Genomic DNA, 13,686 nt, shown 5'->3' with positions numbered 1-13,686 from the left:
AGGTTTGTCCTCAAAGAACGACATCCTGTGGGAAGGAGCGGGGAGGAAGAGTGTGAGGAGGAAGGAACAGCAGAGAGGGACTGTTACGGGCCAACAGCAATCCCCCATGCCCAGTCAGGGGAGACATGGAGGAGTCAGGGATGAAGGAGTGAACTTCAACCCTGGGGGAAAAAGTGGAGGGGTGGAAAAGAGAGAAGGTGTTTCAGCTTTTCTTTGTTTCTCACCATTCATCTATTTTAAGTAGCAACAGATTAAATTAATTTCCCTAAAGTTGAGGCCGTTATGCCCATGACAGTAATTGGTAAGTGTCTTTATCTCCAGCCATGAGCTTTTTCATCTTATTTTCTGCCCCTGTCCAGTTGAGGAGGAGGTGAGACCAGTCAGGGGAGACATGGAGGAGTCAGGGATGAAGGAGTAAACTTCAACCCTGGGGGAAAAAGTAGAGGGGTGGAAAAGAGAGAAGGTGTTTCAGCTTTTCTTTGTTTCTCACCATTTATCTATTTTAAGTAGCAACAGATTAAATTAATTTTCCTAAAGTTGAGGCCGTTATGCCCATGACAGTAGTTGGTAAGTGTCTTTATTAATTTCCCTAAAGTTGAGGCCGTTATGCCCATGACAGTAATTGGTAAGTGTCTTTATCTCCAGCCATGAGCTTTTTCATCTTATTTTCTCCCCTTGTCCAGTTGAGGAGGAGGTGAGAGAGCAGCTGGCTGGGCACCTGGCAGCCTGACCTCAACCCACCCCACAGGTGCTCTCTTAACACAAACAGACGCACCTGCATTAAAGAGACTCTGCAGCCCAAATTCATTGGTGTTGTGACATGTGCTAACACCTAAAAGATCTCCCTTCCCCCTTTGTCCTATGTTTAATGAAGAAGTTCCTGCCAGTAACTTTGATTTGTAAATCCATACAAAGCTTTCTGATGCCCAACATTTTGCATTTTCTAGAACATCAGCCTACTGACAATAGACTGCTTTTTTCACAGCTAACCTTTCACAATTTTACTCCCTCCCCTTAAAAGTAAACAATGGGTTCCCAGGAGTTCACTACCTCCAAGTCTGTTTTCAGAGTGAGGAGTTTATCACTTAACATAAACTTTACTTGCAAAACTGTGGTGATCATTTTTGCCATGGTATGACTCCGAAGCCTTATTTGGCCAATGAGGAGTTATACTCTTTGGTACAGGCATAGAGCTCCTAATGTTCAGGTGCCACTGCTGACATTTTTCTTACTGATACACTATGTAAATTGACATGCCTTTTCAGCTTTTTTAAGAACAGCAGCCGAAAACTGTCATTGACTCATAGAACAAAAAATCCATTTTGCCTTTTGCCACCACAGTGAAAAATCATGCTTTACACCGATGCTGTCTTCAGCAGATCAGGCACTAAAGGGTGCCTGAATTAAAAACATCTGTCTAGGTACCAAAAGTTAGGTTACCAAAAGTTAGGTACCAAAATCTTGCAGAGCACTGAGACTAAGATTCTCTAGAGGCAGAGAAGTGGCACTGAAACTCCACTGCTGTACTGGTGGGAGGTTTTTCTTCCCATGAATTCCACTATCCGACTACTTCATGGCACCTGGCAGCCTGACCTCAACCCACCCCACAGGTGCTCTCTTAACACAAACAGACGCACCTGCATTAAAGAGACTCTGCAGCCCAAATTCATTGGTGTTGTGACATGTGCTAACACCTAAAAGATCTCCCTTCCCCCTCTGTCCTATGTTTAATGAAGAAGTTCCTGACAGTAACTTTGATTTGTAAATCTATACAAAGCTTTCTGATGCCCAAAATTTTGCATTTTCTAGAACATCAGCCTACTGACAATAGACTGCTTTTTTCACAGCTAACCTTTCACAATTTTACTCCCTCCCCTTAAAAGCAAACAATGGGTTCCCAGGAGTTCACTACTTCCAAGTCTGTTTTCAGAGGAGTTTATCACCTTATTTGGCCAATGAGGAGTTATACTCTTTGGTACAGGCATAGAGCTCCTAATGTTCAGGTGCCACTGCTGACATTTTTCTTACTGATACACTATGTAAATTGACATGCCTTTTCAGCTTTTTTAAGAACAGCAGCCGAAAACTGTCATTGACTCATAGAACAAAAAATCCATTTTGCCTTTTGCCACCACAGTGAAAAATCATGCTTTACACTGATGCTGTCTTCAGCAGATCAGGCACTACAGGCTGCCTTAATTAAAAACATCTGTCTAGATACCAAAAGTTAGGTTACCAAAAGTTAGGTACCAAAATCTTGCAGAGCACTGAGACTAGGATTCTCTAGAGGCAGACAAGTGGCACTGAAACTCCACTGCTGTACTGGTGGGAGGTTTTTCTTCCCATGAATTCCACTATCCGACTACTTCATGTACCGTTCACTTGGGTTAGTTTAACCTAGTTGGGTATTATGTGGATTCTATCGTGTTGGCTTCCAAACCAACTAAATGTTAGAAAATATGTTGATGTCATTCCAGCTTTATGACTGCAAAGGTCAAACATGAGAAGTCTTGTGTGCATAGAACACAGGTTGAAGTGGGGATGGGCTGCTAACACCTAAAAGATCTCCCTTCCCCCTTTGTCCTATGTTTAATGAAGAAGTTCCTGCCAGTAACTTTGATTTGTAAATCCATACAAAGCTTTCTGATGCCCAACATTTTGCATTTTCTAGAACATCAGCCTACTGACAATAGACTGCTTTTTTCACAGCTAACCTTTCACAATTTTACTCCCTCCCCTTAAAAGTAAACAATGGGTTCCCAGGAGTTCACTACCTCCAAGTCTGTTTTCAGAGTGAGGAGTTTATCACTTAACATAAACTTTACTTGCAAAACTGTGGTGATCATTTTTGCCATGGTATGACTCCGAAGCCTTATTTGGCCAATGAGGAGTTATACTCTTTGGTACAGGCATAGAGCTCCTAATGTTCAGGTGCCACTGCTGACATTTTTCTTACTGATACACTATGTAAATTGACATGCCTTTTCAGCTTTTTTAAGAACAGCAGCCGAAAACTGTCATTGACTCATAGAACAAAAAATCCATTTTGCCTTTTGCCACCACAGTGAAAAATCATGCTTTACACTGATGCTGTCTTCAGCAGATCAGGCACTACAGGCTGCCTTAATTAAAAACATCTGTCTAGATACCAAAAGTTAGGTTACCAAAAGTTAGGTACCAAAATCTTGCAGAGCACTGAGACTAGGATTCTCTAGAGGCAGACAAGTGGCACTGAAACTCCACTGCTGTACTGGTGGGAGGTTTTTCTTCCCATGAATTCCACTATCCGACTACTTCATGTACCGTTCACTTGGGTTAGTTTAACCTAGTTGGGTATTATGTGGATTCTATCGTGTTGGCTTCCAAACCAACTAAATGTTAGAAAATATGTTGATGTCATTCCAGCTTTATGACTGCAAAGGTCAAACATGAGAGGTCTTGTGTGCATAGAACACAGGTTGAACTGGACCTACCTGTTTGCCTCTTCTGAGAGTATCATATGCCTCTGTCAGATTCCACCAAGGAATAACAATTTTGCCCTATGTTGTCTTCCCCTTAGAGTACAAAGTCTAGAGATTTCATTGTTTTCATGTCAGTAAAGACATAACCACCCCATATTAAAGAAGACATTGAATATGGCTAAGTGGAAACTTAATTTATATCCGCAGACTCTCATATTTTGAAGAATGAAGACTTTAAGCTGTCACTCTGACCTGGGCAGTAAGGGACATGCTGCAGGCAGCCATCACCAACTGCCTGAGCAAGATGACTTAAGTGACCAAACAGGTATTCTAATTTCTGAATGATCATGTCAGACACTTTCATCTCCAGTGTAATTGCTTATTTGCCCTTAGGCAGTTCATTTGATTACCATTATCATTAAAATATACCTCTTGATGCAGCCTAACATGTTGGTTCAAGTACTCTTCAAATCCTTCTGAATTTTGCTCCTGTAATCAAAGCATTTAAGTTTCCTGTCTTCACAGAAGGAAAGAGATTCTGGGCTTATAATGGGAAACTGCACCTTGGGGAGCTGAGACAGGTATTTCTGTACTTTACAACAGACTCAGCTCTCAGCTGGGTAAACATTTGTGCTGCTAAGTCAGAAATCTCTGTGCACCAACACTGGCCACTGTTGCCCAACAAAATCCCTTTACTGCTGGACATTGGCATAGAGAAGCTAAGCTAGTACTGCTCAGGCTTTGTTTTACATGACAGGATAGTTTAAGAGGAGGTTTTAATTACGAGCTTCTAAAGTAAAATAATAAAGAAAATCTGAGAAGCAAAAGCCATGGATCGAACCCTGAGAGGAATGTGGTCAGTAATGGCACCAGCACTGATCTCTGCCAAAGCATTTATGGGGAGTTGCTGGTGCTGCCACAAGGAGAAGAAATGTCACTGCTGTCACATGTTCAGCCCCCTACCCACAGACAGATGAAAGTATTGTTCTCCAATTTGACCCCTCCATTCAAGACTGAGCCCAGACTGTGAGACACAGCAGCCTTGCTATGAATCCTGCAAGGTTAATTCAGAGCTGGTTAGATGTCCAAAGCTCTCTTCTAAGCTAGAGGCACAGGTGACACAGAATTAGATGGCTGGTAATGTAGTCCAATAGGGAACTCTTGCTATGGGTTCAGAAAATATTTTATTCACGTTCATTTAAAAATCCCTTGCAGTAAAGAGCTAAAACCAAACTTGATAGTAGTTGCTTTTGACCCTAATAAAAGCTGTGAAATGAATTCCAAACAGAAATTCTAGGAAGAATTGACTGGGTCCAGAGAAAGTCTAAAGTGGGAGTACTGAGGTCCCAAACTAAAAATATGCCCTCAAATATGCCCAGTACAGCTCAAAAAGATGGAAACTGGAATGCAGTGCAGAATTTGGGCTTCTGTGATTTTTTCCTGTGCCTGGATAGAAGTCCTGCTGTTAGTAAGCTAGATAGAAGCAGCATGACTGGCTTCTCCACCTATTATTCTCCACAATCTCTGAGCCATGTAGATAGCAGAGGGGTGCTATCACACGCAGATGATTAAAATGACAGGGTGTAATGAAGTAGAGTTCCGCTATTCTTAAAGTTATTTAGAAGCTCAGGACCACTGTCTCAAAGTTATATCCATTACCTCAGATTCAAATCAGCTCTTAAAACCTCTGTGTGGTTTACTGTGGTGCAGTCCAAGCTATCACTCTCAGTGTACCCTACACTGGACATAAAATCCATTTTCATGTCTTTGCATCAGCCCCAGATACACAGAAAGTGCCAGCACCCACAGTAAGGTGAGATGCATGGTACCAGAAGAAGTGCTAATGCTACAATTTCAAGCCATTAGGTGCATGGACAGAGAGAGGCATAAAGCAACACTAGGTATTATCAATCTGATGGAAGACTGAATATTAAAAGAGCCAGTATCAAGGTTATTAAAAGATTGCTTTCAGGCATGAGTCCTTGTCCCACTTTGCGGGCCTGACTCTACTGGAACTGATCAAAACAGGCCTCTGGTGAGATCTGATCAGACAGGGAATAAGACAATACTCTTCAATTAGGTGACAGGTTCTGGTTAGGACAATGATACTGTTTTAAGGGCTCATGACATTCAGATTTCTAATGCAGAAAGTTTAATGTGTGTGGCAGAGGCAGAGTACTTTATGGAGAGGTTTGTCTGTAGGAAAAGCTCTTTGGAAACTATTCCAGGAATAGACAGTGCACACACGACAGAGAAATTCCCACAAACTGCTGTCTCCCTCTCTGAGGAGATCCCACAGCTGATCACTGGGGAGCGAGAAAGTCTAGAGCTTTCTCCCCAAGCAGGTGACATCATGAGGTTAGTCATTTGAGATGGGGCCAGTTTTTCAGTCAAGAACTGCTTCAAAACTGAGAAAAAAACAAAGTACTTGTACTCTTAGTACAATTATTCCTTTGATTAACATATAAATGCTGTTCTTGTTTACCAATATGTTTTCAATCAAGGTGTTATTAGCAAGAGTAGGCTTTCACTCGTAGCACAAGTAATTAGATTGTGCATAAATGGACAATAGCTACACAATAGATTGTATAGCCAGAGAAAAAGTATGCCATTATTGTCATATATTGCCACACTTCACAGTGGAAAATAGTAAAAGCCTTTTAAGCGTGTAAGCACATAGTCCAAAGTGTTGTGTATACAGGCATAAGAAACAATGTTCCTCTGCATTTTTAATACAGAACGATGACCAGCTTGTTTTGCTGCTTCATGCCTTGTTGATCTGGCAACACTCCTTCCTCCATGAAATCACAGCCTACATTTCCTATCCTATGTTCAACATCATTTCACTGTGTTTGCCCTCTTGCATGTACTTTTCCCTGATATTGTATCTATGTGATTTTCTAGGTTTTCTGATTTTCACTTTTCCATGTTAGATTTAGCTCTTTTAAGTCATTTTTTCACAAATATCTTTAAAATCTTGTATTGAAATAAGTTTGTTCTGTAAGAGAGAACTCAACAGTTTGTTCTAGTGACACAGAATCCAATTGATACGTGTTCAAGTCCCCTGCTTCTAGTTTCCACCCTATAGCTCGATGTTTGAGAACTGGGCACACCCCACCTCTTAGCTGCATATTTGTTGGTTGGCTTACCTGCCACTGGAAAACCCAGGTGTTTCTCAGCCTCTACCAATAGCTTTTTTCCTGGAAACTCCCCAGACACAAACAGGCCAATAAAGGTAAGAAACTATCAGATTAAAATAAGAAAGTACGCACCTCTTTCCTCGCATGGCACTTGGCAAGAGTTAAAGACACATAGTTACTAGCATTAATTCCTTCCACAACTTACCAGTTGTTAATGCCAGCCATGACCTGGTATTTGACTTGCAGTACAGATGGCAAATAGCAACACCTCCGTGGGCAGGTGTCAAAAGCCCCCCAGATCACATTAACTCGAGTATTTTGGAACCCTGAACTCATCAGGCAGAAGAATAGCCTCAAGCAACCCTCATTAGTTCATGCCACAGAACTGTAATGCACCCTTGACAGAGACAGGAGAAAGGAAGATTACAGGTGGAAAAACAGAAGCTCCTGCAGGCTTGAACTGCAACATGCAGCAAGCAGGGAGGGTGAAGTTCACAGACTACCAGCCTAGCTTGCTCCTGTAGCCATCACCTCCTCAGTTCTGTATTCAAGATTAAATTAATGAATTTATGAAACAAAAATAAAACTGTTAGTGGATTAAGCTGAACAATTGAATTGACAGCTGCAGAACTGACACTGCACTAGCCGACCTGTTGGGATCTCTGGCTCAGGCACCAAAACCTCTTGCTATTTATCTTTGAGCTGTTCCCAGTCACTGTCATATATTTAATGTGTGTTCCAAGGATTAACTGTGTGTGTGTTGACTCTGCAGCTGGTATCTATTAAAATTAATACCTAAGAATTCAACCTTAGCCACTGATCAGTACCACAAGACTTGCAATGTATTTCTTAATGGGGGTTGTAACTGCATCATCTCAACCTGCTGATTTTCAGTTTGCTGTGCCCTAAAGTATTTGTGCATCCACTGCAGCAATAAGGCTGGGGACTGCAGAAGTCCATGTTGTACTTGGAGTATTAATAAGCAAAGCATGTGTGGAATGGAAAGAAACTAACTTACATAAATGCTGCTAATCCTTCATTCCACCAGGAATTTTACTCTTCCTCTATTTCCTCTCTGGGACACGTTCACATTAGATGAATCTTAGAAAACTGCGCAGATCTGTTAAAAAGATACCAAATCAAATACTCAGGCCTCTACTCAGCCTTTGTAACAGTGCCCTGCTTTGTATGCCAGTAGAGTGGCACTATTTATGAGGCTATACTGATGCTGCAATAATAATAAAGATGAGACTACATGCACTTCAGCACAACCTGTACAAGTCCACTGAGAAACTCAGGATGATATCAGACAGCTGCACTTTCATGGCTATTATTTAATCCAGGCAGGATAAACCTGCCATATAAAGCCAATCTCTGTTGTAGCTGCAATGCATACAGGCCCTTTGAACAATCCCTGCAAAAGGCACAGCTTGGGGATATTGATCTGGTTCTACACAGCTCTAGTTTTCAAGGTGGGTTAAGAAAAGCCAGGGCATGTACAACTCAGAAGGCTGAGAGCTGTTGCTGTGTGACAGCTACCCCTATGGAAGGAACAGACACATACATACAGTTGCCAACTTCTGCCCAGGTGATTCTTAGACCCTCTCATAGCAACCTTCCATGACAAGAAATGGAAAATCTGAGAAAAGCTGACAGTGAGATAAAAGTAAAATAGTTAGGCATCTCCAGAGAGGAAAACTGGATCTGGATGATCTAAGCAATGGGGAAAGTTAGAGCTGCAGAATGTTATACACTGGAATGAACTCCCATTCGCCAGGCTGTTTTGCTGCACAGCCCAAGAACCCAGACACCAGTGCCAGTAAAAAAAAATGCGTGATGAGACTCTTTGGCTACACTCCCTGAACAGCAGCACTTCATTAGAAAAAAAGCTGAAGATCTGGCAAATCTATGTTCTAAAGTGAGCCAAGTGTAAAAGATTTGTTGTATTTTATTTTTGCCAAACACTGCTATTGAATGTTTTAGATCCCTTTGAGAACTCAGGGAAAGGAAATTCAACCACGTTATCCCACGAAGAATAGTTTAAAAATATTTTTATAGTAATCAGCCAAATTTTACACAGTGTGTGTTTAAGACAATGTGAATATTTTGGCTTGCATTTGCCTATGCACTAACGCAGTGCTATGTACTGGCAGGTTCAAGCTTGCACACACCCATCTGTATGTACTTAGCCTGCTTTGATCATTATTTCTGCTCCTGTCCACTCCACTGTGATGCCTATCTTGCAGAAGTAACCTGCAAAAATCACTTTCCAATCAGCAGTAAAAACAGGAAAGATGGAGATAAGAGAAAACGCTGCCCCAAAAGGAGCAGCTAAGGCAAGAAATTAAAATGTTTCAAACTGGAAAGATGTGACTGCATCCCAATTTTTATGTTGCTTGTGTACGCCTGGTATTAGTAGTTGGACTAAAAGCCAGCTTGATTGTCTATGATTTAGCAGTAAATTGAGGCAGGACACGAAGCTTTCTTCTGAGTCATTAAGGGTTAGCTACTAGCTGAATAGCTGACCAGATGCTCCCTTTGGCTCCCCACAAAACCATTTCTTTTCTACAAGTAAGATACAGACTAAAAAGGGTTCCAAGGAAACACTCATGTGCTTGCAGAGGATATCAAGTTAGGAGACCTGGTTTTCTCAGGCTCTCAGCTGTACACCAAACCAGGCTAGAAACAGCACTCCACTGACTTTCAGGGTATGTCATTCCTTAATGCCCTTTCAGTCCCTGCTGTTTAATCACTGGGCTTCAAATCACACGTACTAAAGCTCAGGTGACTCACCAACATCAAGAAAAACAAGATTAAGCCTGTCATACCCCATCTGCTCCATGCACACAAAACCAGTTGCACAGCTCCGGGACAGTGGAAGCTGTACAGTGTCAGGGAAAGAAGCCAACTTCCTTTTCACCATCTTTCCCATTTGCCATCTTTCCTTCAATGCAAATTAATACTAACAGTATTTTCTTGCTATTTTCTCACCTAAGCTATGCACTGTTTTTTTAGGAAAATCTCACCCCCAAAAATCTTTTCTACAAATAGAAGTTTACTTTAGTTTACACTTCCTAGGACAGTGTTGATACATCAGGAAAGTAGCGTGCTGCTTCATGTCTTGATAACACTATGCCAGCTATTAAAATAATAATAATAATACTTAAAACTTTTCTACCAACCATTGTGCTAAACTCCTGTACAGTAGAAAATAAAGGCTTTCATATATCTGACCTAAGTTATCCAAGATTAAATGAATTCTAGATACTCCCATTTCACACTTGCAAAACTGATTCTGATTTGCAGTTTGACCAAAGCTGTACATCCACCTAGAAAAACATCTGTGTCCTCTAATGGTCTCATTAAATTAAATATCTTCCAATTGCCTAATGCGAGGACCCATTTCTCAAGTAAACAAACCCATTTTAGCCATAGAGAACTCTCTCCTTGCTCCAAATCTACTATTTTTTTTAAATCTTCAAGCAACTACATCTCCACTTAGATGATATCTCTGAGCAAATAAGTCAGTATACCTATTCTCTAATGAAGGAAACATTAGAGGAGCAGTAAAGTTATCTGTATTACACATTTTTATACCCTAATCATTCTTATGTCATCAACCACAACATAGGTTTTTATGAGTCTTTTTATTCTCCTACAAGTAGTTCAAACCACACACAAAACTGATTTTCTTCCATTTTAACTCCATGCAAGCCTTATTTTAAGTAATAGCACGTGTTCCACTAATAATCAGCATTATCCCAGGAAAATTTGCTTGCTTAGGGAGCCCTAAATATAAATGAACACATAGTTTCCATATGAATTCTAGCTTTGGTAAACCATAAATATCCATGGTGGGTTTGAATTAATACACAGTCTCTTTTTGCAAGGAGAGGAATCTGTAGAGACTGTAAATATCTGCCAAAATTTTCAAACAGCAGGACTAGAGATAGGCTCTTTAAGCTAGCAAGAGGATGATCATCTCAACTGTCATTTCACAGTTCGCTTTTAGGACTCCTATTTTCAAACAGGGGTCAGGACTCCTAAAATGTTTAGGATTTTAAATATGATGTGCACATCTCACCAGGAACCATCTCCCACTTCACTCTTGACATGTCAGAATTATCAAACATTTCTTTTGAGCTCAAGGGATTCTTACTGCTGTTTGCAAGATCTGAACTTGCTTGTAAGTCAGCACCTTCCTGATCAGGTAAAGGAAGGGAGCTGAAGTTGTTCAGCTTCTGAAACACTGGGGCCCTCATCTTCCCAAATGCTTGCTCTACCTCTCCAACAGGAAAAGATCATCAGCTGCCATGTTAAAAGCAAACAGAAATTGCTTCATTATGTGAAAAAACCCACACTTTTAAGACTTTTTATAAGTAGGCAATTCACTTTCAGCTGGAAGCCTTCTATAACTAGTTTCACATACACATGAGCTTGTTTTACTACTTAATTTCCCAGGGAGCAAGCAGAAACTTTTAATATCCAGGATGTTTGAAGAATGGTGTTCTCTCAGACAGGAATTTTATGAAACCAGTTTTACCATTTTGCCTTTTCAAAGGTAAGTATGTACAGGGTGTTGTCTGATGTTCTTGTTCTTGTCAGGAGAACACAGGGAAGGCGATATATTTATGCGTCTGCAGCACGAAATTCCAGAATTTGGCAGAATATTTCACATGTATTAAACTGACAGAGAAAATTGCATGCTGTTAAACTTTCACTCAAATGAAGAGACTGCATATTAATCACTTTAAATTGGTGCTTGCCAGAAAAGGACATAAGCCAGCAAACAGGCCCCTGACAGCAGTGCCAGCACATTTTCCTCTGAACCTTACTTAGAATTAAGGGAATACATTTATTTTTCATTTTCAGTTGTCTTCTAAATTGGGCTGTTTCTCAACTTCAGCCTCCCCTCAAGACTTCCATACAGAACCACACACAAATACAAATACAGTCCTTTGACTTGCTCCTCCCTAAACAGAGCAATTTGCCCTATATATGTCAGTTTTAGCTATAGAGGAAACAGTTGCAAGATGTGATGTGTGAGCTCCTCCATGGGTGGGCTTGGGAAGGGGAGGAAGCTCCTGGCAGAACGGAGCTTCTCTGGCCAGATGTTTTTAAGTTTGTTTGCTGTAAAGTTCATTTACTTCATATTAGAAAAAGAATACAGAAGATGTGCTTGTATGTCTTTTTTATAGCTAGGAAGCTTGGCTGCAGTTTATATGCCACACTTTGGCAGCAGACAGACAAAAGCCAGATTAGAGGAAGCAGGCGAGATACACATATGGAAACTGAGGTACTTTATGACTTTGGGAAGAATGGAGATGTAATAAACAAGAAACAGAGAAGAAGCAAAATGGGAGACACTAGACCAAGCTTTTAATAAGAGTAATTATGAGAAAAGACAGAGGAGAGACAAGCTGTATCGTAGCTGTTGCACCTCCCTTCCACCTCCACAGTCCTAACAACTAAAGCAAAATAATGTCTTTTGATCTTTCTCATTTCAGCTGATCCTTTATTATACCATGGAGAGTAGAACAGTTTCAATGGGAAGGCACAAGAACAATCCTACCACAAAACACATAGTTAAGCTATAAGGGACACAAAAACTCTTCCAAAGAGTCAAAAACATGGGTTTTAACCCTCCCGTAGGGGAAAGAAATGAAAGGTAAGTGTCCTGGGCCCTGACTGAGTGTCCTCCTCCTGTGCTACTGTATAGAACATGAAACCACCATCACCTGCCTAGTCTTCCACTGTATGTAAAGCCCAAATCCATAAAAATATTCACCAGATAAAGCACCTCAGGTAAGATGAACATAATAACGTCCAGTTTACAAATTCCACTATATACTGAGGAACTGGGGAACTTACCAAGCAACCACCGCTGCAGAGTAACTGAGCAGAAGTTCTGAGCATTCATATCTTAGACTTGGGTATTTATTTCTACCTAAGACTTCTCTGGATGTATCATTTGACTTCTACGCTCCCAATACCTTAGCTTTTCCCCAAGGATAACTGTGCCTCCCTGAATTGCTCTAATGGAACAGCAAAGACAAAGAATGCAAGGCATTCACATCCTGTGATCCTGTGGCAGGGGAGGCACATGAATTATACAGGAAGGTGTGAGGGCTCCAAGAGCATTATTAACCTTCATAAAACAGGTCTACATAATACCAGGAGAATTAATGAAAGGCACTAGTAAAACCAGCATCAAACAGGGCCCCAGATACAACATCTGAGACATTGATTTACCCAAAATCAACTCCATTTACTATGAAAAAGGATTCAGTTCTGGAAACTCATAGTTTGACGGAATCAAACAATAGTTAACTCCCCATAGCTCTTAATTATGCAAAAAAATACACTGCTGCTCAGACCTTTGGAGCTGTAGTTATTGTACATATGCGGGACACAATCCTAGGAAGGTCTGAACACCTTTAGGTTGCATTGTCTTCAAATGAATCATTAAACTACATTCTGTTAGAGTGTATATGATATTTAGTGTACTGTCATAGAATTAAAAATCTGTCATAATTCAACACCATAATATGTAAGAGGAATGAGTGAACTTACAATTGTATATTTGTTATTGTCAGAGCTTGGTAGAATGATTATGCTACAAAATCAACTTTCCATTAAATGATGTTCCTAAACCTTCTTTAAAGACAACTGTAAGGACTACAAGCTGGCACCTGCTATGGGCCATGTTGAAATAGATTTTTTCATGTGATGTTCAAATATTCCCACTTAAAGAAGCCTACATTTGTTCTAAACTGGTAAAACACAGATTATTAGTTCCTGCAGACACAAAGAGCCCTTCTGACTACACCATGAATGAAAACATGTTCCCAACTCAGCACCTGGATGTGGAGCTGCCTCTTCTCAGAAGTACTCTCTTCTGTTTCCCCAGCGGTCCTCCTTACAGCACTTCCTTGGCACTCCTATGCAGAGATATAGGAAGAAAATAAAAAAAATAAATCATTTTGGCCTTTAGGGAACAAGGAGACCGCAGTACTATTGCTTTCAGTTCACCTGCCCACAGGGGAAAAAAAAAAAAAAAAAAAAAAAAAAAGCGGTTTTTGGTT

The 13,686-nt window shown here is 40.6% G+C and overlaps 1 protein-coding gene across 1 annotated transcript in view; it reads right to left on the bottom strand.

Annotated features, from left to right (window-relative positions):
* ARHGEF4 (Rho guanine nucleotide exchange factor 4) overlaps window positions 1–13,686 on the bottom strand; it is a 230,653-nt gene that overhangs the window by 181,223 nt on the left and 35,744 nt on the right. The window contains 1 exon segment of the mRNA XM_014941530.1: window positions 13,462–13,542. The gene's annotated coding sequence lies outside the window, so the exon portion shown is untranslated.

Source organism: Calidris pugnax, unplaced genomic scaffold (genome assembly GCF_001431845.1).
Source record: "Calidris pugnax isolate Ruff unplaced genomic scaffold, ASM143184v1 scaffold117, whole genome shotgun sequence".
NCBI lineage: Eukaryota > Metazoa > Chordata > Aves > Charadriiformes > Scolopacidae > Calidris > Calidris pugnax.
Note: the sequence above shows the minus strand (reverse complement) of the source record. Positions and strands in the feature narration are given on the sequence as shown.